Genomic DNA, 25,626 nt, shown 5'->3' with positions numbered 1-25,626 from the left:
GTGACAATAATAATTGTGATAGAACAGTAATTTGATTCCAGCCTTGACCCTAATTATTTCTGCTAGGTAATAGAGAAAAAACGTATTCATGCAAAAATAACGTTTTTTTATTAATCAGTTGTTCCGCGACAGTATAATTTCCAGTTTTTGACCAACTGATAAAATCTCAATTAACCAATAATTAATTATTAGTTCAATAACTTATTGTATACACTATACGGTATTTGTAATTTTAAACATTTGTTTATATTTACTAATAATTTACTACGATAATATAAGAACTAAATAATGTTTTTTTTTTTATTAAATAAAATAATACTAATAATATTTAAGAATATAATATGTAATTTATAATCAATGGTATAACGTATAAGTATAAAATTATTAATTTATATTTATGTATTACATTATGTATAATCGCAGAAATCTATTTTGTTTTTTAGGTTATGTAAAGTGGTTTCATAGAACCTATAGAATTTTCATCTGCAGCGGATACTCCAGTGTCGTACATCGGTACATTGAAGGTAAGAATTTTAAACATGTACTTCTTTCGCATAAAAACAATTAAAAAAATACGATTTTTTAATTCAATCGTTTTCAAAATTCGAAGAATATTATCGTAGTAGATTGCATTTGTTTTAGCTTTAGATCATATACTATATAATGTACTGTATATGATCTAAGGTTTTAGCAATACGCATATAAATCGTCATTTGGTTTTATTTCCATGATGCTTATATAAGTAATACTTATAAATTATAATATACATGACCTTACAACTAGTTGTAGCTACGTTAACTCAGTCGCACGACGATGACGGATAAAAGCGTAAAAAAAATATGAACGTCTTATTAAGTATTATCTTTGAGTGTGCTCGCCGATTGTATCGTAATATAATGTCTGATAAGCATTATTGGCGGTTTCTATTGCACCGACCGCACATTCTATCGTAGTTTGTTTTCCGTGAAACATTCGCAGTATCTTCGTAGTTACATTTACAAAATAAATTATAATATTTTATAATAGGGTATTCCTATTAATTTTTCGGTTTGCTTTTTTTTTTTTTAGTTTCCAACTATACGTTTATCGTTGAGTATAGTTTTTGGTCACTGGTAGAATACCTATATAGCTATCTATACTGGCAACAGCAATACTAATAATGTCGTAGTTCCTATTCCGTATTTGCAAACTGTAGAATGTAGACAATATTTTATGCGTAATATCGCGCATATATAATATTATATAAGTATGTACAGACTTCTATAATATACTACATCATGCTTCAATTATTCTGTATTCGACACATTCAGAGTTCCTAATCTTATTTAGTGAAGATATCTGTGAATATTAATAATATTATATTCACAACGTAGTGTAATGTATAATATTAATAATAATACAATTTATAAAATATATCGAGGAAATAAACCGATATGTCCGAGTACATAATAATAGCAGTGTACACATAGTATACGCTCGGCCGCCGTTTTTCGTATATTAATTCGTATTAGTTTGATGTATTTATTGGTTTCGTAATACTACGACAACAACAACGACGGCGATGGCGACGTCTCTAGCCAAGGTTAATACAAAACCTCGATCTTGTGTAAATCATTCTTTCACCTCGCACGTGACGCGAGCGTATACGGTCGTCGTCGCGCAGTCGCCCGTAAAGATGACCACGATTGCTCGTTTCCCATCCACTCACCGCTAACCACACCGCGCACTGTTCTTCGCCGTTCGATTCGCACACCGTGTTCGTAATGCGCGTATGCCTACTACCGTATGACGACAGGAAGAATATAATAATTATTATTATTTGGTGTATATAAAATAACTGGCACTTTTTATTTTTATAATATTTAGCGATGTTCCCAGTGTTTTGAAAGCAGGTACAGAACATCTATATCAAGCCGCTAAGTGTCTGATCATGATGGATATTTTATATTTTACCAATCAATAGAGGGAAGACGAGATGTTGACGGCAGGAAATAAACTTAAAATTAAATTTTCTCTTAAACCCTATAATATAAAATGTATACATATCGACGAATCTGTTTAAAAAGGAATCTTGAATCTTTAAATGAGTCGACAAATTATGCTCTTTACAAAAAAGCCAAATGATTAGTTCTATTATTCCTGCCATAGCCTACTCGGAGATTCAAACTTTATACCATCAGTTGAGTCTGAAAGACCGACAGGGTAATTCCTGACAGGAGTTTTTTTTTTTTAAATTGTTAATCACTTGAGATATCTATACAAAAAACTTAAAGATCATAATAATATATTAATACGTATTTAGTAGTTCCTATAGAAACAACACTGAATTAATATTTTATATCTTCCTAGTAAAATCGAGATATTATTTAAATTCGTACGTGAAACGTGAACTCAGTGCAAAATAAAATAATAGCATGTACAATAATAGTAATAATAATAATGTAATAAATAAATAACGTATAACCGTCGCCATTTTACATTTAATGATTGTTGTTACGACGCTGTAAAAATTCGCAATTCATACTGACGCGCGATATAAATATAATAATTATTATTTAGTAGTCAGTATATACTGTATAGTATATGCGTGTACAATTGGATCGGATTGCATATTACTATTTATATTGTAGACGACCACTTCCTAAAAACAATTCTCTTTCGTTTCAAATCGATTACAAGTTACAACTACAAAAAATAAGTGAAACACTCACAAAAGTAAACGCAGTCTGTTGAAGATCGCGCGTGGATGTCGTTATTCGCATGAAAATGAAAAGTTCGACGGTGTCACGATGATTAAGTTGAGCGTGTCGTAATATTCCTCAAAGGTACATTTTTGAACGTTATACTTCATTAGATAATCTATGTGGAAAAATCTGTACTTCAATATACCGATATTTGTTATAGTACGGTAAATCTTGAAATTGGGTGTTCTTAATTGACCAAAACTTGTCACGTCCTAAACTTTTCGATTGGAGTTTTATCAAATACGCTTAACATTACATACCTACTTAAAACGTGTAATATTGTTATTCGAAAATACATAAATACATAATAAAATGTTCCATTTTGTATAATTTCCACATAATCTGTAATTACTCCGTTATAATATTATAAGTTATGAATGTTATGAGTTTATGTCGTTTATGACCATAATATATGCATTAATCGATGCGATATTAAAATTTATTATTAATACTTCAATATTTCATCCGCTAGACTATATATTTTATAATTAATGGCTGTTCGTCGGATGCACCATGATATTGATGAATCATTTTCACAATAATTGTTATTACTTATTACTTATTCGTATAGAATTTTAACCGCCGTGAGGTGTACGGCGGTATGACGATGCTAAGGTATTTAAGTATTTTTTGAAAGCGACATAACCGAATAGTTTTCCGTCGTGGACTCGCGATACTAATAATACCATATTAATATTATTATTATTATTTACTGCAAGCGTAGGTAGATATAATATAATAAAAATAATAATAACGATCGCGGCCGGCGAATGGAAGAAGAATATATACGTCGCGCGGTCGTGTAAAAGTTGTTTTCTGCCCATTCTGCGAAAGTGAAACTGCATAATATTATTATTATTTATTATATACATTACTATAACGACCGACCGACCTACCCGAGCGCGAATATACGTAGTTCGCCCAAAACGTTTGGGAGCGTTATAAAATATTCTCAAAACGAAACTAGATAGGATTTTTTGAGGAACATAATTTTTGGACAACAAATTGTGGACCGTGGTCTATATCTATAGCCAGGTTTTACGCGAACAGTGTTCTAAGCGAAATCACATAAACAATATCGTTGAACTCGCTTTGGTTGTCGTCGATTTATCGGAATCATGTCATTCCTGTTCCAACAAGTGCTATCGCCGTGCATTTAATAACATTAATAACAATATAGTATAGTATATTGTTAGTTACCACTTAAAATGTATTTTTTTTTACTATTCAATTAATTTCGTCAACATACTAAATACGTTTACAATGTTTTAATATTATAAACTTAAATATATGGACTGTGATCATTCTATAGTTATAATTTATGCTGAATGGAACATTATATATTGAATAATAAAAGAGAGAAATTTGCTTACAAGTTGTTCGGCTGGTCAGCTTAATCTTCTAGAAAGATGTATTTAAGGTAACCGTGATTTTAGCATATAGGTTTAGAGTTTCTTACAGCAGATATAATAACAATTTTAGTACACATTACACGAATACATCCTTGTACTTAATATTCTATTACAGTTCACTATGTACTGTTCTCCTATTGACAAGTGCAGTAATTATCAAATTGTTAAAAATGAGATTAGAATGCAGTATTATAATTTATTACGTATTTTATTTATTATTTAGGTAAAAATCAGCAAATTTGAAATTTATACCTGCAAATATAAAAATAAAAAGTTGAATTTGCTCTATTATATTCAGTTGTTTTTATACAAAATAATAACAATAATATAGTATAGCCGTATAGGTATAGTACTAATTTATCTTTTAGAATATTTATGAGTACATACATTTTGCATAAATAGGAAATAACGTTAAGTTAAGATTTAAAATATAATTTTCCATAATAAGATCAAATTTTCATATTTTTTTAAGTATGTCCTCAGAAACTTAGCGTGAACAACGTTATTTTCACAATTTTTTCATGTGCCGACTGCCAAATAATTTCGTTTAGTTATTCTAACTAAGAATCTGACATTAATTTAACGTCTTTGTAATATATTGTCGTTGTGGTTTGGACTATAATGTTTACGACTAAGTTTCTATTAATGTGTAACTTCATATAGAGCAACACTGTACACAATTCATTACATTTACACAGGCATTGACTGCGTTGTACGATTACGTCAATATTGACAGTTGAGTTTCATTATTTCTTCGTGAAAATCAGTCTGAAGATACAAAATAATATACACATTTTACTAATAAATTACGATAAATTCATTTTTTCCTTACTCGTTAGTCTGCTTCTAAGCTAAATGAAACAGATAAATTGAATATACTCGTAAATCGATTTGAATTTGTTTTACGCAGATATTTATTATTTGCTAATATTTTATAGAATACATATTGTATGTTTATTATTAATAAATGCAAGTCTTTTGAAAAATTCCTAGAATATGATAAGGAAAATAAATTAACAACGTTACTATAATAATACTCTCCTTAAGTTTGTTTCCATTTACTTTTACTTGTTTATTGTACAGCACTTACAGTATAGTTTTCATTTATCTATTGCTAAAATCCTTTTGCATTATGTTGCATATCTGTTGATGGTCAAAATACAATTACCGTCCCGAATTAGTTATGTCTCCGTGGAAAAACTATTTGTAGACACCTATATCGATCATCACAACTACTATCAACCGTTGAGCATATTTTTGATAAAAACTATTATAACTATTTTCGGTTATCGACTTGATTATCACAATACTGCTTGCTAACTTAACCTTGCTTTGTGCTTATCATAATACAAAACAATTTAGAAACCTTAGATAATGACAATATTATCAGGTATAATGGCAAAAATCATGATAACCTTTTATATTGCTATATAGCTAGTAACTATAGAATAATCGTATTGGTGTGAAAAAATAAAATAACTAACTGTATTATTTTAAAGTCTTAAAGGATACACCATATATAGATAGGCAAAATTCAAATTCTTCAATAACGTTCAAAATAGTTTTACGCGATTACGCCGTTGTCATGCGATCGATATAATAATATTGTTATATTTACTAAAGAAATAATAGTAATAATACTATAAAAGCTAACAGTGTGCACATGGAACACGAGAAAATATTCTCAACTCGTGATGGAACTTCTGAACTTTGCTATGATAAGAATCACGAGAATTACTATCCTATAAATAAAAGTTGCGTAGAAAAGTTTCTTGTAGTTATAACAATATAATTCCATTGAATTATGTATTTTAACACTCGGTAAATAAACACATACAAAGGAAATGTATTATTTAATATTAAAATATTTATGTTCATGGGTTTGACCGTCTACAACCACAGTCCACAGTGTATTGTGCTGCTCGAGGTACAATTCTTGTATACAAATAGTCGTTAAATCTCGTCTATTACAATAATATAATTAATTAAAACGAATATTAATTCGTTTTGTTATTAAAAAATAATTTAAACAGTTTTATGTAATTGCATATATTCGTCTAGTGAACGTGATTGTTTTCAGAACCGTAAAGTATATATTATAATATTAACGAAATACTTGGCCGCTGAACGGCGAACATCCATAATATCATTATTACGTACCTCATAAACTATAATACACTCGGGATTTCGGGAACATCGCAATTAAAATTTTCCTACACTCGTATAATAATAAAATTGTGATGTCCAGTGCATGTGCATCTATATGGTTACCTACATCCACTACATACAAATAATAATCTAATCGGCAAACAGTATTATTCCGATAACGCCTCCATTTCTGTATTGTAATATAATATAATATACTATCATCGTCTATCATCGTGTCCATATAATGATTGCCTAGGGCCCTAAGATTTCGCGCCGATGTGGATTCACATTATATTATAACATATGTATACTAAACACGATATCCCGTAAGTCATCAAGTTTTTGTGAAAAATAGTGTAACTTTGCCAACGATAGTTTCGGAACGAATCGATTCACCGTTATTATACGGTTTATTTAAAAAAAAAATGTTCAACGAAAGAACGAGTTGATTGAAATGACTAAATAACGCAAGTTTTTTATTATTATGAACATCATTATATTATGTTATATTAAATCGAAAGATCGGGGTTGCGTGGTGTCGACCGAAGACCCGACAGAGTAGATGATGGGGCGGAGGAATATTCTCGTATCCACAACGGTGATAAAAAAGAACGCCTCCGCGTAAGGAAAAAATATATGTTTTCTTCACAACTCATTCGATTACAGTTTACATCCAGACACATTTTTACATCCAGCTTTAATAGATAACATATATTACATTCTTTATATAAATTATACACTATATAATTGGGTAACATAAAATATACAATTTCGACACTTTTCGGGCTACGTTCAAATTATTATATATTATTAAAATAATATCGGGAGTATACTCGTTATCAACAAGAACTCAAAGATACAGTTATTAACATCTTCTAATACACCATCAAGTACTAGTTAAAGTAATATAGTACTAAATTAATAACTAATAAAGTAATATAAGTCTATAGAGTTGTAAACGAATTGTGTCTTCATAGTTTATATAGCTATAAACCTTTTACATAAATATTCAAACCCCCTATATATTGGCCCTATCAGAAAAATTTAAAAGTACATTTTTTATAGAAACCCTTCGATGGATAACTATTATCATAATTAACCTCCTCTATCATTCCCTTCAACTAGTACTAATGAGTGCTACGTCAATACTTCTTAATTAGTGGTGATAATGATTATTATTATTTATATATTTTATATAATATTAATATAAATTTATATCTACTTTCACACGTGTATGCCGCCTAAACATTTATTGAACATTTTCGTTTTTCCATAAATACGTATGATTTATAATATTAGGTGGTATGATCAAACAAATCAATACATATTTATCATAACTAAAAATACGTAGGTAAAAGAAAGTATGTAATTTTTTTAAAAATTATTGCAGTATAGTATACATACATATCATAAGTTCGTATCGTGTATTATTAGATCGCAAAGTATGATTTACTACTTAGAAGATACGTGTTTATATAGATTTGGGTTGGTATAAAGGTATATAATATCTTGGCCAGACCCGCGTATAATAATATACATAATATTATAGTGTATAATAATTATTATGATATTACGTTATATTGTATAGTAATAACAATAATATTAAAGTCGCGTAATGCATTTTGTGCGTTCGTATAAAATGGCACGGCGGCAGCCGAGTCGTTACGATCCGTATCCCCTCCCGTTCGCTCTTTACACGTGGCGGCAGCAGCAGCGGTAGTGGTTTCTATATCACCCGGCAATAGAACGCCGCCGCCGAACACCACCACCACTCGTCCGCTACAACCACCACCATTACATCCTCCACCACCTGCACCTCCTACTCCCGTAGGGACGAATATCGAATGCCGTCGCCGCTGCTCGTCGAGTTTTTACATTTTTTTTCTCTCCTCTCGTAAAGAAACACTTTCTCCGAATTATGCGCCGCGTACTGCACCGGTCGTTACACTGTCATGGCGGTGATGCGGGGTGGAGGGTGCTGCTTTCACCCGAAAAACCCACTGTACACGACCAGCCGCCGCCGTTCTCTTTGGTGCGAGCGAGACTCGCGTCTACTCTGTTACTGCTCTCCACCACCCGACCGACCGTCGTTCTCTTTTTATACTCTCCTTATAAATTTACGGCGTACGTGTGTTAACAGGCGAATAAATTACAAAATGTACCTGCGTCGTCGTCGTGGAGAAAAAATAAAGTTTCCCATTATAATTACACCGTCGACGCGCGTACGCGAAAAACACGGGAATAATTTCCGCTCTGGAATATTATCGCAAGTTGCATTTATTTATTTTTACCTGCTGGATTTCTCTTTCAACGTTGTTTCCCATAATATCGTTTTCGCTCGTACTCAAACGACACGCGGATTCGCTCCGAAACGATGACGTGGAACGTTTTTTCTCTGTTCCCGGCGTGTAGTACACGATCAACGGTGATCGGGTTCGATTTTTTTTGTTGTGACGAGACGCGTCTGTCTCCGGTCAAACGGTGCACTCGAATCGTATGCGTACACACACGCGTACCACAGATGCGGCTTGGCGGTGTCGTGGTTCATTGAACAACAACTGTACCGCCGTTAGTATTATATCGATATAACAATATAAAATATAACATTCGGTCGCATGCACGCATATACAACTGGGCTGGATTATCGTTCCGCAGAGGTATTTAATATAATTGTGTCCTCGCAATTATTCCCAATAGTGTAACTACGGAGGTTGAATTTTCATTTAATCACTCTCAGGCCCTCAAGTCCCACGTCTTTATAATTTAAAATATTATATTATGTATTTTAACTTTAAAAGAATTATTATCAGTTAACATCATATAATGCTTAGTATTTTCAGTAAAAATAACAAAAAAACTAGCATTAATTATAAGTCTAACCATTCGAATAGTGATACTGTTGATGATTGTTGTCTAGGATCATGTTCATCAACGTTTTAAGTATTTCACGTTTGTTTGAACTTGATACTTGAACATCAAAGTCTTGTCAATGTAAATTTAAGTACCTCTGAAATTTCAAATTTAATATTAGGTTATATTGAAAATGAAACACAACACATCAGCATTCTATTTTAGCTATATTAATTAAAGCTACTTTATATTGATGATGGGTAAAAATGTTTAGACTCGTCCCCCACACATTCGCCAATGCCTAATTCTAAAGATATCCCAATTACTAAAAGTGGGATATTAATAAGTGATATATAAGTTTAAGAAGTGTTAATAGGGATAATTTTTAGAATCATCTAATATTTATGTTAATTTGACTTAATATTAAAGTATAAGTATTATTATAGGATCGCGAGAATGTTGGAATCTAAAAGGATGTAATATAATAATATAATAATTTTACGTTTAAATTTCTTTTCACCTCTCATGATAACATTCATTATATCGACTGATATAATTCGTATACCCTTGATTTGGGTTCTTAAATTCGTTTTATTTGAAGCGTGCGTCGTGTACTTATATTGTATTATTCTTTGCAGATAACGGACATCAATAGTTAATCTGGCAGAATCCTTTAAAATGTAAATAATAATTATATTATATTGTTTATTATAATTTGCCATGACACATTTTTTCTTCCCGTGGTGCGCTGTAACCGAAGGTCTGAGAGTTTCACTTTCACCGCACAGTTTTTCGCGAAAAATAAATCTGAAACGAGTTGCTGCATACACATTCCACACCAATTATATTCGAACACAATTTAAAACAATATCGTTTCGCGGGTTACCACGACATGATTTTTCTACTTCGAACGTAGACAGCTATTCTTTATTTCTACTACTATCGTTTTGAAAATCGATACGTACGGTTAACGTATTATATATGTATATAGGCCTGTGCAGCTGGTGCTGCTGCAGGTACTGCATAGTGCACTGTGCACTGTACGTCTGTACATATTATATAATATATATAGTGTGAATAGTTTGATAATAATATTGATACAGTTGTTGTAAACCATGTTATCTGTTATCGAACGACTATATTATAATAATATAGGTACATGTTCTATGATGTAATAAATACCGTAACATTATTATGGCCGTGATTTCAAGTATTCAAGTAAATTATTATTATTATTAAAAGACGAATAATTATGTCGTCCGTCGTATCTTACGCTCTCGAAATGTATTCAACAAAATTATATTAATTCTTCTATTTTATATTTCGTGGTTGAAATATAAACAAGGTTATTGCATTTCCGTTATGTTATTAATATTATTCATTTAATAAATAACATATGTACTAGATTATACTTATTTTATCAACATTTTAAATGCAGTTAAAATGGTGAAATTTTAACATTTTTAACGTCACTACGTCAAGGTAGTTAGCGAATAGCTAGAATTACCAGCATAATATAAATATTAAATCTTTAGATTGCAGTTCGATATTTCAGCCCAAAAACTTTTCTGTTTTTTATACGTCAATCGTCTCACTGTTTTTTGGGGAACTCGAGTACTTATGTATATAAATATAAATATATAATAATATTATCCATGGTAATATGTGAATTGACGACGAAAATAATAAAATGATCTGTTACTTCCTTACCGCCGTCGTTATTATATTATTAGTTATCCCTTTTTATAAATGCCAACAATAAATAGTTTTGCCGCAAATATTCGTGTTACGCCGTGATTACAATTTGAGTTTTTTAAACAGAAGTCTATTTATTTTTCTAATTATGCTTTTATCCTGTTCATTTTTTACAAAATGCAATTTATTCGACGCTTTTTATTTAAAATGTCGACCATTATATTTACTGTTTCCAAGAAATATATTATAAAAGAGCAAAAAGACTTATCGTGACGTTTAATATTTATTATTATTTACTTTGACGACAATTTTTCGCCGTGAATTATGAATTATTGTTCACATCTATACAACGGAAACCCTCGAACCGAACAAACTACAGTCTGCAGTTTTAAGTATGCTCTGCAGAACTATCGTATCCTGTAACACTATATTTACTATACATAAATATATATAATATATACATATAGGTTAATATTTACAGAAAAACTATTATGCTAATATCGTGTCAATATCGTCGAAATCGACGTTTCTTTATAATTATTTTAGACGAGGTATTTGTATAATAATTTCATTTTCTATACTTTTAAATTTGAATAATAATATATTACTGTCGAAAATGTATAATAATATTTTACTTTAATATATACGACATGTGTTGTAGATTTTCATTATCGGAACGGTTATAGCACTATTATAAAGCCCAAGTCTCAAATCGATTACCACGTGTGTATATTAAATTTTAAGGTTTGAACCTAGCACAAACTTTTCTTGCAGTCTATCCAGGAATCTATAAATATAATATACATATGTCTTATACGGTGTATTCGTGTATGGTGTATATACCGAGTATTTTAATATGGTTCTTTTTGAAGGTATATTTCAGTTGCTATATGGATGGTATGCGAGATATCATAGATATACGACAGGAATCGCCAACCAGTCGATCGCGATCTACTGGTCGATCTTTCTAGGAATACATGCCGATCGTTATAAAAATTAATTTTACCATTATCGGTCGATCGCGTAATAAATGATCGGATAATATTAATTGTTATATTATATTCTAGGAATTCACCATTATCGGTATATAAAATGGCTTGAAGATCTTGCATTTTTAGTAGATATTACTGAATAAATTAATTTCCTAAATTTAGAGTTACAAGGAAAAGAAAAACAAATTATTAATATGATATCAGATGTTCAAGCTTTTTCTAGTAAATTAGCATATTGGGAAAATAAAATGAAAAATAATGATGTCCAGAATTTCCCTACGCTTCAAGAAACAATAATTATTCTGATAATATTTGTGATCCTACAAACCACATAAATATAATTCAACATTTACTTTCCGAATTTAAAATAAAATTCTTTGACTAAAATACTTGAGTCAGTTGTGCAGTTTATATCAAATCCATTTTCTGGGATTTTGAGACACAGTTTTGGAAACACGCAAGTACTCAAAAATACCCAAATCTACGAAACATTGCCCTTAGTAAAATTTTATTTTTTGGTTCAACTTGGTTATGCGAGTCAACACTTTCGAGTATGAAATACTAAATGAACAAACATCGGTCAAAAATTACAAACAGTAATTTGGATTCAAGTATACGAGCAGCTATTTCTAATTATATATCAGAATTTTCAAAACTTGCAGAAGAAAACCAATGCCAGTTATCACATTAATAAATTTAATTTTTTTTTGTTTACTTTTTCTCGTATATTATTATTATTTGAAAAAACACCATTTTTTTTTTGCTCATCAAATAAATCTTCCTAGGTCGATCACTAGAGTCTTAAAATTTCAAAAGTAGCTCACTTGTTTGAAAAGGTTGGCGACCCCTGATATACGACATTATATAATATAGATATGTGCGTCGAAAGGGTTTTTTTATACGATCAGTAGTTTTTTGTGAACTTGCAGGCTGTAATAATTTACAAACGATGCAATATGCGATTCGAAATATAGTTTTTCTTTTTTCATAGATACGTAGCGTGGGGGGCCTGACGTACTTACGAGTTAGTTACGAGATAGTTTTTCCGCGAATACGAAATAATACATGTATATGTATATACAGTATATTATATACGTGATGGTGGCGATGGCATATAGAAGGGGTAGTTGGTGGAGGGGTCAGAGAAAGTAAATAAAAAACGACGCCCACTTTTACGAAAATCGATGCGTCCAACCTTTGCCGGACTTCCGGTTATAACGTCATGCGTAACCCACATATACACGGACAGTCAGTGCAGAATTTGGCAAAAACTTTTATGTAGCGGTGAGCAGGGTTCAGTTGTCAGTGGTGTCGAAAATCCCCCCCTCCCAATAAAAAAACCGAATCGCTTGACAATTGTGTAGTATATTATGTATATATTATTACTATACATACACGATAGTCGGCGAACAGTTTGCCGTAGCGTTGTTGTTGTTATTATTCTTGAGGCCGGTGACCCAATTCTGTCGTGTTCAGATAAAGAAAAACACCGCACGCGTGACGGTTTGTCGTAACTGAATTTTTTTATCCATTACTTGGACGTGAAATGAACTTGTTTCTTTTATCATTATACGCCACCACGACCTTGTGCGCGCTAATCAATCACAATGCTCCAAATCATAAAATTTGTATAGTACTATAGTAAGTACAAAACTAATAAGTATGTTATAGTAAATCGTTTTTATTACGAAAATAATAAAAATACATGAGTACATGACACATGTATAATTTAACCGAACGACGGACAGAGAAAGAAAAAAACCGTGTGCTGCAGAATATCGCGTAGTAAATTTCTAAAAGGCTGTCGTTCAAAATCAGTATTTATTAAAAAAAAAATAAGAAAATATTTCTCGAGGACAATTTTTTTCACACGTCCGCGCCAATGCAATTATTTAGTACGGAACGATATATCATCCTAAATTGTTATTATTTATCATAATAACGCAAACCAGTCAATGGGAGGGTGTAGAGAACATATATATGCTGTGAACATTGTAATATCATAACAATATTGTATTAACGTTGTTAGTGTTTTACGTCAATTGGCACGGTACGGTATTTTTGCCATTGTTGTCATTAATATATATATATATATATCTAAAGGTCGGCAATTTCACGAAATTACGTTTGTTCTCCGCCCTGCTCTGTTTAACCGTTTATACCGTCGTCCGTATGCCGTATTGCCAATGCATTGCGATGTTTTTAATCTTCTCAATGTCGTCATAGGTAGCTACGAGCTAAACAAGACGTCTAAAAGTCCAACACGTACGAAACGTTTGTTCGAATAAACAGTTTTACGATTTATTTATAATTCGCGGGCACGAAAACTAATTTTAGATTTAGCTCGTATTCAAACAGCAAGTTTCGTGTTCGTAAAACTGTTGTACCGTTGTGGTATAACTCTTAATTTTAATTTAATGCACGCGTATGTGTAACTATAGCATTACACACTCTTTCTATTATTATTATCATTATTATTATTATGGACTACCTACGTGACATCATATAGATACGCATGGATATGTGTAATGTGTACTATTTTTCTCGTTCAATAAAGCTCAAAATATAATCGCTTATCATAGTTATTGTAATAATAATAATCGTAAAACAACAAAAGTGAATTCGTGAACATAATTTTGTTATTTTGTCGGGAAAATTGACATTTTTAATTTATACCTGTGATAATATTGTTATAACAAATAATAATAATATACTACAGTGTAGTAACTACACTGGTGCTTTGCAATCGATCTGATATTTGAAAACGGTTTCATTTATTATTTATTATGATTATGTCGATTATGAGCTCACATATCAACTACAACAGAATAATATTATACTAAAATATTAAATAAATAAATACCCTATTCTGGTTAGAATCGGATTTATACATCACAGATTATAAAGAAATGGATGGGCTCATCTATTATAATATTAGGTAATGTGTGTCAGAAAAGAGAACTAGCTCTATTTATTAATGGTTATTAACCCGTCTAAATCGTAGAAGGTAGGTATAGCTGTGGTTAATGAATTATGGTTATCAGTTATCACTAGCAATTTTTGCTAGACCCTTAATAACCACTATCCAGTAGCGGTTTTTAGTGGGGAATAACAGTCGCCTGTACCGTCCCAACTTGGGTTTTTTGCTATTTTTTATGTTCATATTATTTTCACGATATATGTTCAAACTTTTTTTTTTAAATAACAATGGAATGATTTTGAATAATATACGTCATTTATGATAGAGGACGATCAACAAATTGTATTTTTTATTTGATATATGTAATTATGGTGTGGGGACCCAATAAATTAAAAATCCCTCACTTGGTGTTTTATCAAAACCGCCACTATCACTGTTAACTACTGTGGTGTTCTCTTCGGACACGCATTCAGGGTCTAAGCCCTTGCCTTTTGGGTATATAGTATAGGCAGTGCATGTTTGTGATATACCTTTATTGGCAATATTATATTTTGTTTATACTACAATATATAAAATTAATAAAATTTATTATTTACTCTATTCTGGTTATAAACGGAGATATACATGTGTTTTGTTATTTGTTTGTGCACATTTTTTTATACACCGTCAACCGCGTACAACGTTAGCGCGAAAGTCTTAAAATTCCAAACGTAAATTCTTTCCGTAAACACCGCAGACCACCTATATAATACAGAGCGCATTACACGCGTTATTCCTCCGGTTGTTTATTAGTGCGGAACAGGTTTGATAAACATAACAATATTTTTATACCTTCAAAGGGGCTAACACGTGCGTAAACATCGACGTACATATTTGTTTTTTTTTTTTTTTTTAATTATTGCGAACGAGTTATAATATTATGCTCTCTGATTGTACGGAAACGCGGCACTGCAATCAAACTATATAGTTCAATAATAATTCAAATAATAACGAAGAGCGATAATAATAAATCTTAACCTCCAATACATGTTTAAATAATAATAATGATAATAATAATTGTGATAATTAATAATTATTATCATTATATTGTATATTGCACTTCGTATTGCGCATTTTTCATAAACGACAACCATATTATATTATATATTTATACGATTACAAATTAATATTATAGCAATATTATCGTGGAAATGGTAGTATGATTGCGAAATCATTGTGCGGTGACGTCATGTGTGTGTGCATATTTATACATAGAACAAGATTATTATCATTATACTTTTAGATATTATTATATGCATTCGTTGAGAGTAGGTACCTTCGGCGCTGTTGTACAAAATACTTCGCAGTCAACGTATGCGGAGTTTGTGTTTCTATTTCAAATTTTCTACGTAAATTGTTAATGTCATTATTAAAAGTTTAAGACACGTGCGCATTTAATATATATTTTACACTTTTTCGACCGAGAAATAAAAATTAATATTAAAATAATTTTGTTTTGATGACTATAAAAAATACCCATCTATGAAAACCGCAGGCCATGTGTATTGTGTTCTTAGTCCTTGGAACGATCGTTTAAAAAATTGAATTCGTTCTCTTTTACTACTATTGAAGCATTAATTTCGATATTTTCGTTACAGTTTCAGTATAGATATAAAATACTTCATAACACAACCCACTAATGAGTAATATATAGTCTATTGCATCCATGGATATAGTTATAAGAAAATGGTTCAGATTTTTTTTTTAAATATGTGTGCAGACTCCATTTGATGCTAAATTCTCATATTATAGGGTGGGGATTTTATAACACTTAAAATTATATATGTGCTATGATATTACCCTATATATACCTATATATTTTATATATATTATATGTGCTACAAATAAAAATAACAATTAATATTAATTAATAATTATTTATCAATTACAAATGATGAGGTAGTTACTTAAATTTTTACTCGGTTACGTATAGCTAATAATTTTACACAAAAAAGATGATTTAACTTTTTATATTTTTAAAAGTTATATAAAAGTTTTAAGCGACAAAGAATAACCACAAAATCTTCAATTAAAAGGTGAAAATACAATTAATACGCGATTAGGTTACATGAGTTTACTACATTAATACAGACAATACAGTATGTACCTAACACTTTTAATACTCGTTCGACGATAATCTTAATTGTATATCAATATAAGAAATACCTACAATCGAAATTATGAACGGCGCTGCTAGTTGCGTGTTACGTCAGCGAGTTCGCGTTTCGCGTATCGATCTTATTTACTTAATATATAAATTTACTTTAATTCGATTGACGTTTTTCTAGTATATCTTCTCGTAAACGTGGTATTACAAAATGTATGCAAAAACTCAGTAAATATTCGAAATACAAAAATGTGTTAGTCAATCATCTTCATAAATTATACTCAGTTAGAACTTAGTGCTTCTTTCAAAACTTGTTTTAAGAACTCTAATTATTTTTACTTTCTTTAAGTCTCAGTTGTAAATAATCATATTATATACGTATTACTGTTGTGTTTATAACTTAAGCGCTTCATAAATGAACGAATCAAAACTCGGATGTATTATACAATAGTGTAATGTGCTTGACTGCAGTTCGTTCAACGTTGAAAATATAATATTATATTTTATATTATTTTAAATCCATAGACGCGTTGAGATCGTCTCTTCTCTCGCACGCGTCTCATTGCTGCAGTTAGTGAGGGTATAGGACGTAATGAAATTAAGTAATATTACAATTTTTCAACAACTACGATCTACGACGTTATTTACGAGTGCGCATAAAAGCTTGTAGTAAACAAATTTTTAACGTTGCCGCTGCATTCCAACATTTTCCACGTCGTATATTCGTCTCAATGTTTTAACCGCCAAAGTGTGACCAAGTCAGTAATATTATTTTCGTCCCGCTCCGAGAATATACACGAATATTTTATTGTATTTATACCGTCGTCGCCGTCGCTTATACCGTAGACCGGTTTCGAAGAGACCGTGGTGTGTTCAACGACCTCTAAACGAAAAAAAAAAGTCTGAGGAAAAAAAATGTTTTCAACGCACGTCGTATCTCCTTCACATGGGACCGGTTCACGGTGGTGTGGCTAGGCAGGCGGCGACTACGGTGACGACGACCCATTTTTATTGGCTTTACGTACGCGTCTTTTATACGTATATGGTTTTTTTTTTCATCCCATTCCCTTCTCGCATATCGTATCCTTTGTTTCCGCTCTACCTCTCTTTTTACATCGACTACACGTGTGTGCGTGTTTTTGTGCGCACATGCATTAGGAAGGACCCAAAGAATTCCACTATACAAGGAAAAATAAAATAATAGTAATAACAAGAAAACGAAATACGAAACAAAACGTTTCGTACGATGTCGTTGTTACGTATTATTTTCCAGGGCGAGGACGAAATCAAATCTCGTCATACAGCAAGTTTTAATTTCAATATCTCCTCTCCCCTCAATACCAAGTCGTAAATGACGGACTGCATTGTGTTTATTGCTAAAAAAACGAAAGTTTTCCACTAAAAAAAAAAAAAAAATCCAAAACCCTAAACCCTAAACCAAACGTAACACCATCAATGTGCGCGCTCGTGTGTATGTATTACACAGAAAACGCGCGCGCCAAAGGATCGATAACAGCCGGGCGGATGTGTGGGTGTGTGCGTGTATATTGTGCACGGTTCAAGCGCGCCGAACTCCGTTTCTCTCGTCGCTCGCGCCATACACACACACATATACATATTATACACGAACGAGCACGTCGACACCGCCGCCGCCTCGCTTCATCGACCCTACGCCACCAACGCCATCGAAACCCTTCCGACTGCTGTGGGGTGGAATGAGTGTGGGAGACTGAAGATTCACGCTCCCCGCGCGCGTACTTAGCGGTGCGGCCGATCATTGTCGAGAAGACGAGAAACAATGATTTCCGATACGATATAATCGGCCTGGCGTCGGCAGCATAAAGTGTATATCTCAAAAAAGGTCGGTCTAGGTATGAGTTTTCAAATACCTCGAACTTTAAAATCTTGGACAGTACTACTTTTGAAAAAAATATACATTCCCATTCGAACATCTCGAATAGTTGGAATAGTTTGAACACAATTGAAATGTACTAGTAAGACAACAGATTAATTAAATTTTTTTTTGTCAAGTTTAAGTTGCACTATCTACTACAATTACATTTTTAAAATTTGTAATGGTTAAATTAAAAAAATAAAATCTATAGTTATGGTGCACTACAATGAATGATATATTGTATATTCGACCGCGTGTTCGTGATGTTCGAACGTTTTGATTTTGCGTATAGAACCGAACGACAGGTTAGCAACGTACGACGTGCGATATAATACACGACGGAAATTTTTGTACCTACATACGTCAGTGAAGAAAGATGGAAAAATTGACCAGAATTTTATAGTCTCTATAGGTATATGTATAGTATATACAATCGTATCTGTATCAATCGTTTGATTGATCAATCTAATTTGGTTTTATTAAGAATTAAACATTTTTTTTCTGACTCGGTATTATATAATAAATTTATAAAACTACCGTACTTCCACAAAAAAAAAAAAAAAATAATGTTAGTTTAGCTCTTTTGTCTCACTGACTATCACCAGTGTGTCAATATTATTTTAGGGCTCGGTAGACTACACAGTGGTCATACATATATATATATATGCTTATTTAAAACTCTTGATATACCTATATACACAATTGACTAGAATTTTGAACGCGTGTGTCTGCAATAGTGCGGCAATGAAAAATTATTTTTCAATGTTAACATAATATATTGTTTTTTTTTCTTTTACAACATAAAACACGAACAGTAAATAGTAATATAATGATGTATGTGTTTCTGAATTATCAGTGTTCTGATTTACGATTTACCTGCAGGAAATAAAGATACTAACTATTAAAAGCCATCAATAAAAAAAAGTATTTTATAGAAGCTCAAAAATCGTTTACCTTATATTTTATTATTTATTATACAAGAACGAACGAGTGAAAACGAGTGTGTACGGGTAATAGTCAATATGGTATAACAATAAAATAACGTTGTTATATCAATTCTTTTCACCGTATTTTGTTCGTGACGTAGCGTACACAGATAAAATGTTCGCAAAAAATTACGTTTATAGTTAAAAAAAAACACCATAACCATCGAATAACGACGAGGCGTGACGCTCGATAACACATACGCACGGCTGCATAGGAAATTTATTAATTTTTTTCCACTCGAGATCCCGTAAGAGGATAGTCTGGGTAGTAGTCAACGATCGAAAAATAATATATATTACAATTCACCCTCATCTTCCTTATCACTTGCCCTCCCATGCACGACACCAACAATTATGAGTAGGTAGTCTATCGATGTCTGTGCGTACAACGAAATGCACAATTTTTCGGAGGACGAAATAAGTACGACGTTCGCTATTTAGCAGTAAGTTCTATACCTCATGCCTCCCCTCAACCTTAAATTGGCTTTATTATTGCAATTTTTACGGAACCAGCTCGGCGATACTGTGTATATATTATATTGGTCGGAACTCACATATTTTTATTATATTTGCATTATATTAACGTGATCATTACCATACGTTACGTTATAGGACTACGTCATAAAATGTGTTCGCACACACGTGTCATATAATCTTATGTCCCTTTATGATTTTAATTTATAATGTGTGTTTATATAGTCGGTATATGTACCTAATGTTCAACTGCAAGAAAGTTTTCTGACGTTCTTTTTTTTTCGTATTTCACGCCTGCTATCTAAACTACTTTTAGACAAACGCCGATGCGCCCAAAGTCGTTATATTACGCCTCGATCTACGACAAGTTTACCGTCGTTTTCAGACATTGTCTCGTTTCAATCAACTATATTTTACTATTATGTTTTTTGCGCTGCACGGACTTGTTTTAATTGCATAATAACGAAAAACTTTATGTGTACCTACCATATGGCTATATTGGCTATATAATAATATATTCAGATATTCTTCGTCACGAGTCACCGCATTTGGCGAATTTCAAGGAATTATAATCGCATTAGTGTGAGGTATTTTATACATAGTTTTTAAGCGTATCTTGTATAATATATAGGTTACTTTATTATTTAAATTTGTTTTTATCGTTTCGTCGACAATATTTTCGTTATTTTGTTTTCAGACAATGCAGTTCAATGTGTCTATACAAACGATTAATTGTGCATTAAGTTGATAATCGTGTGTTATAAATGTAAATTACAAGAGTTCATAATATTTACAACAAAAAATGCTAAAAAATTGAAATACCTAATGTGAAAATGAAAATCGTTTTTCCACGTAACTGTGTCCATTAGGTCGTGAGTTCAATCATCATTGGTAGTTTATGAGGTCTTATCTTGATACATATCAATATTATGCCATTTAAGGCTTTATTTTTATTTTCATCGTGAGCGAGTATAATGATGTTTCCGTCGCGCGCGTTGTCGATGCCCGGTGATAAAGACGTCGTCATCGTATGTCGTGTAACCATTTATATTATTACTATTATTATACTTTAATCAATGCAATCATTGTCAATGTCGTGTATATTGTTATTTACCAATAAGCAATAGCGAACGAGAAAAAATTAAATAGTGAATATGACATTAGTTTTGTTGTGTTATGCGATGATCTAGTAGTAAGTATAATAACTATGAAATTATGCGGTGTGCGCACCTGCCGTCTAGTTAGTTAGTATTCGGTTCACGAAACATCGTGTCGCCGTCGTGTACATATTATTATAAATGTTATATCGTATGTTACCTATGCACTCCAAACACAATCCGTTTTAAATTGTAGATGACCGTACTGGAAACGAGTTTGACGATCGGCGATTATATGCGAGTTCATTTGAATATAACATGCGTATTATACACATCTAGATTTTTAATATTGTAATAATGCCCGTTGTAATGTATAATATTATAATGTTATTGAGAGACGCGCTTGATCGGAAATATGTGTGTAAGGTTGGCACGTTGTTGCAATAATACTACATGGGCACACGGCTATACACATATATTATAATATATCGTAGTAATTCGGTCGAGTGTAAAAATTAATAATTCAATATAACACACATTAACCTTACCTAACGGACTGGCGGACCAACAACTAATGTGTTAATATACAGAGTTATCATTTTGTTATCGCTTTTCAAAACCGCGTATGTTCGAATCACCGTTGTATTCACTATTTCTGCAATTATTGTTATTATATTATAACATATTTATATCATTTGTAATTTACTCATCATTTATCAATTAATCGACTTTAAAATTCAACGAAAAATTAATACAATATACTTACGCGTTCTTATTTTGGGTATCAACACTATTATAGTATTATCCCCTGCTTTTGATAGTATAGATAGACAGTATAGTGCAATTTTAAAAGCCGTTCAAAAATAGTCAAAAACTCGTTTTAAGACTGCTTCATTCCCCAAAATGTTGACTAATATACTTACAGAAAAAGTGTGCAGTAAGAAAATGAATGAAATAAATTAAAATTTGAACTTGAAATAATAAGTAATGTTCGCGTATTCGTCAGTGTTGAACGTTGAAATCACATGGGGTTCTGAAATAATAGTCAAAACTAGGAGTTCGGCAAAAAATCAAAAAAAAAAAAATCTGCAATTTCCTGGTCTCTCTCTGGTAATACTGTTTTTACCGGAAAATTGAGAAATATATTTTATTTGACAATAGTAGTAAAAATTTTAATGAATGTTGCATACATAATAATACATAATAGCTACATTTTATAATACATAAAATCTATATGTGATTATATTATATATTTATATGCAATCACATTACACTCATTACAAACTTTATTCAGTATATTTTGTTAGGCGATTTTTATTATTTGTTTTTTTACGTATACCGTATACCTACATAATATAATAAAATATTTCATAGTAATCGCTTTCGTTTGCATTATTTGTAAAACAACGGATTAGATTTATTTTATTCTCGTTGTTATAATATTATTATTAGTATTATATTCATTATTATATATCACGAGCAACCTGACCGTCTTGAATACGCGCATCGACATTGTCTTACGGTTATTATTATTTTATTATTTGTTTTGTTGTTTATCTTAATTAGCCGTATTCGATGGATTATGCATTTAATTAAATTAAAACTTAACACCTCTTGTCATTGTATCATATTTATGTCTATATTATAATTAATCACAGTTTACATATAAATGCGACGGTTATAATTTTATAAAGAACATTCGTGTTGTGTATGTATTTGCATTCAATTGTTAATAATTCTATATTTATCTTGTAATTTCTTTCGCTCACTATCCCAATTCCAAAAATGTATATCTCGAGCCATTCCATTTTTTTTATAATATATTTTATTTTTTGTTAATATTGTCCATATCATGCATACAAACATATGTTTTTTGGCCCAAGCTGAAATAAAATAAAATACATTTTATATAATTTTCGTCACTAACAATTGAATCGCATTTTAGTGTAATGACTAATGTTATTATATGTTCTTGAACCCGTCAATTTGACGACGATTGATCGTATTACCTATAAATGTTTGTACATATATATCTAAAAACCTCGTGTTACGTTCAAGGCTTGCGATTGTTTTTGTGAAAAAAGGTTCACTTTTTACGGCAAATATTATACGCGAACATTGTGCACGCGCGGGCTCTTCTGTGTACTCTTGCGATGTACTTTTGTGTAATATATACGTATATGCATGGTGCTGGATGAGAAAACAAACAATAATTATAAAAAGGCAAAAAATGTGCATAAATACGCTAACTATTATATATTATAGCCTTTTATGTGTTTGGCAATGGCCAACCCTCTCAACCGTCACTGGATTGGACAAAGTCTGTTGTGGTCTTTGTCATTTAGAGGATAATTGAAAACGCAGTGGACAAATAAAATATCTCCACTATATTCCTTCGACGTACTGATACTATTGAATTTTTTTTATTTTATATCAAATAACCAAATCTACCTATATGGTTATAAGTTTTAAAGTGATATTTGTGTGGTATCAGTTATATAATATAAAAATATTCATATATGTGTGTGTGTGTAATATTGTATTATGTTTATGTATACCTATATAATATACAATATACGTATATATATATATATATATATATATATATATATATATATATATATATATTGCACTTTGTATAACTATATTTTATTGTACGTTTATTATGTGATATGTCGTGTTTTGACTTATATTTATAATTAATTTCAGCATATCAATATTATTCACTACCGTATTTAATTAATTCGCATTTATCGAAAATAATAAAACAAAAAAGGCTATTTTTGTATTCAACAATATTATTATACCACTTAAACAGTTATACCGGTATTCTTTGGTATCCTAATTCAATAATTAATTTATCATAAGTAGGCGGTTATAATAGTTATATAACAGAAAAAATAAAGTAGTATAATCCATGCAAATACGAGTACAGACGAACATTTGCATAATCATTGTATATAATTCTACACTTTTACTGTTTACATTGTAAACAAGATGTATCATATAATAAATACTTAATGAATTAGTCTAAAATAATTTTGGATTCTCGCCCGATTTCTAACTTAATATGAAATGTTCCATAAAACGAAGTATTATTATTTCTGTGAACAGTAAGCATATTGCATATTATATATATATTTCATATTTGTACACTATTATAATGATAATATCATCCATTGGCATTAATGTGTTATATATCACGTTATGAAACAATCATTGCTCATTAGTTTCTGGTCATTGCACTTACAATCTTTTATAGATAACGTCGACTCGTATACACTATACATTATTTTTTTTATCGTGGTCCCCTAAATGTCTTTAGACATGTCATGACGGAAAAAAATAATGTTTCCACGTTTCTCAACAAAACAAATAACTATATATTAATAGTCTATTACGTATAATTATAATTATATTATAGTTTATAAAGTCTAATATAATAACTCATATACGACATACAAAGCGTATAACCTATAGTCGTATAATCGATCGTAAAACATTTTATCAGTAAATCCATTGTTTCTATAACGTCTATCAGTAGACAATTCCAAAATTGTTGCTTAACTTTAATAGACCCGTATAAGAACTTGAGGGATGTTTTTTTTAAATTTACTTTATCAAAAACATCCATGCTCACATTGTGATCTGTATTTTGTAATATCGACGTTTTTTCTCAGCGGTATGTGGATAATATATTAATATTATAGTAATAAAAATTAAAAACTTTATATATTACGCGGGTATAAAATTTGTAAGCAAATAAACAATTATCGTATAGTGTGATTAATGTCGTGTGCAAATGTGCAATGCATTTTCGTGACGTCGGTTGCGCGGTAAATATATCGAACGCGTCGACCGTCGCAGTCGACAGTATAATTTAATAATAATATTATTCAGCTCACGAACAAGGTCTACTCTCATCCAGAGCACTGGATTGAGACCCAAGATGACGGCGATCGGTGATCTTTTGATATTTCGTTTTAATGTAGTTTCCGGGCCACCACCAATCACTCGCACATTATTTGCAGCACCATAGCTTTTTTTGATCATCAACTAACGGATTTACATTTATTTATTCTTCTCCCTCTCTTAACATAGAGTGATTATAGTGAAACCTTCTTGATAGTACACATCCGCGGAAGACAAAATCCGTCCGCTATTTAAAATAGATACAATAGGTATCTTCATAATGTGGTTTGTTATTATATTATTGTTTATTTAACTTTGTATATAATAAATAATAGGCCCATATTACGTTTACTATA

At 31.1% G+C, this 25,626-nt stretch overlaps 1 protein-coding gene across 2 annotated transcripts in view; it reads left to right on the top strand.

The window, feature by feature from the left end:
* Positions 1-25,626, top strand: part of LOC113550512 (protein piccolo-like) — a 134,263-nt gene that overhangs the window by 36,039 nt on the left and 72,598 nt on the right. For both annotated transcript variants that reach the window (XM_026952390.1, XM_026952388.1), the window contains exon 3: positions 444-524. The gene's annotated coding sequence lies outside the window, so the exon portion shown is untranslated. The remainder of the gene's footprint in view (positions 1-443; positions 525-25,626) is intronic.

Source organism: Rhopalosiphum maidis, chromosome 4 (assembly GCF_003676215.2).
Source record: "Rhopalosiphum maidis isolate BTI-1 chromosome 4, ASM367621v3, whole genome shotgun sequence".
NCBI classification, from domain to species: domain Eukaryota; kingdom Metazoa; phylum Arthropoda; class Insecta; order Hemiptera; family Aphididae; genus Rhopalosiphum; species Rhopalosiphum maidis.
Note: the sequence above shows the minus strand (reverse complement) of the source record. Positions and strands in the feature narration are given on the sequence as shown.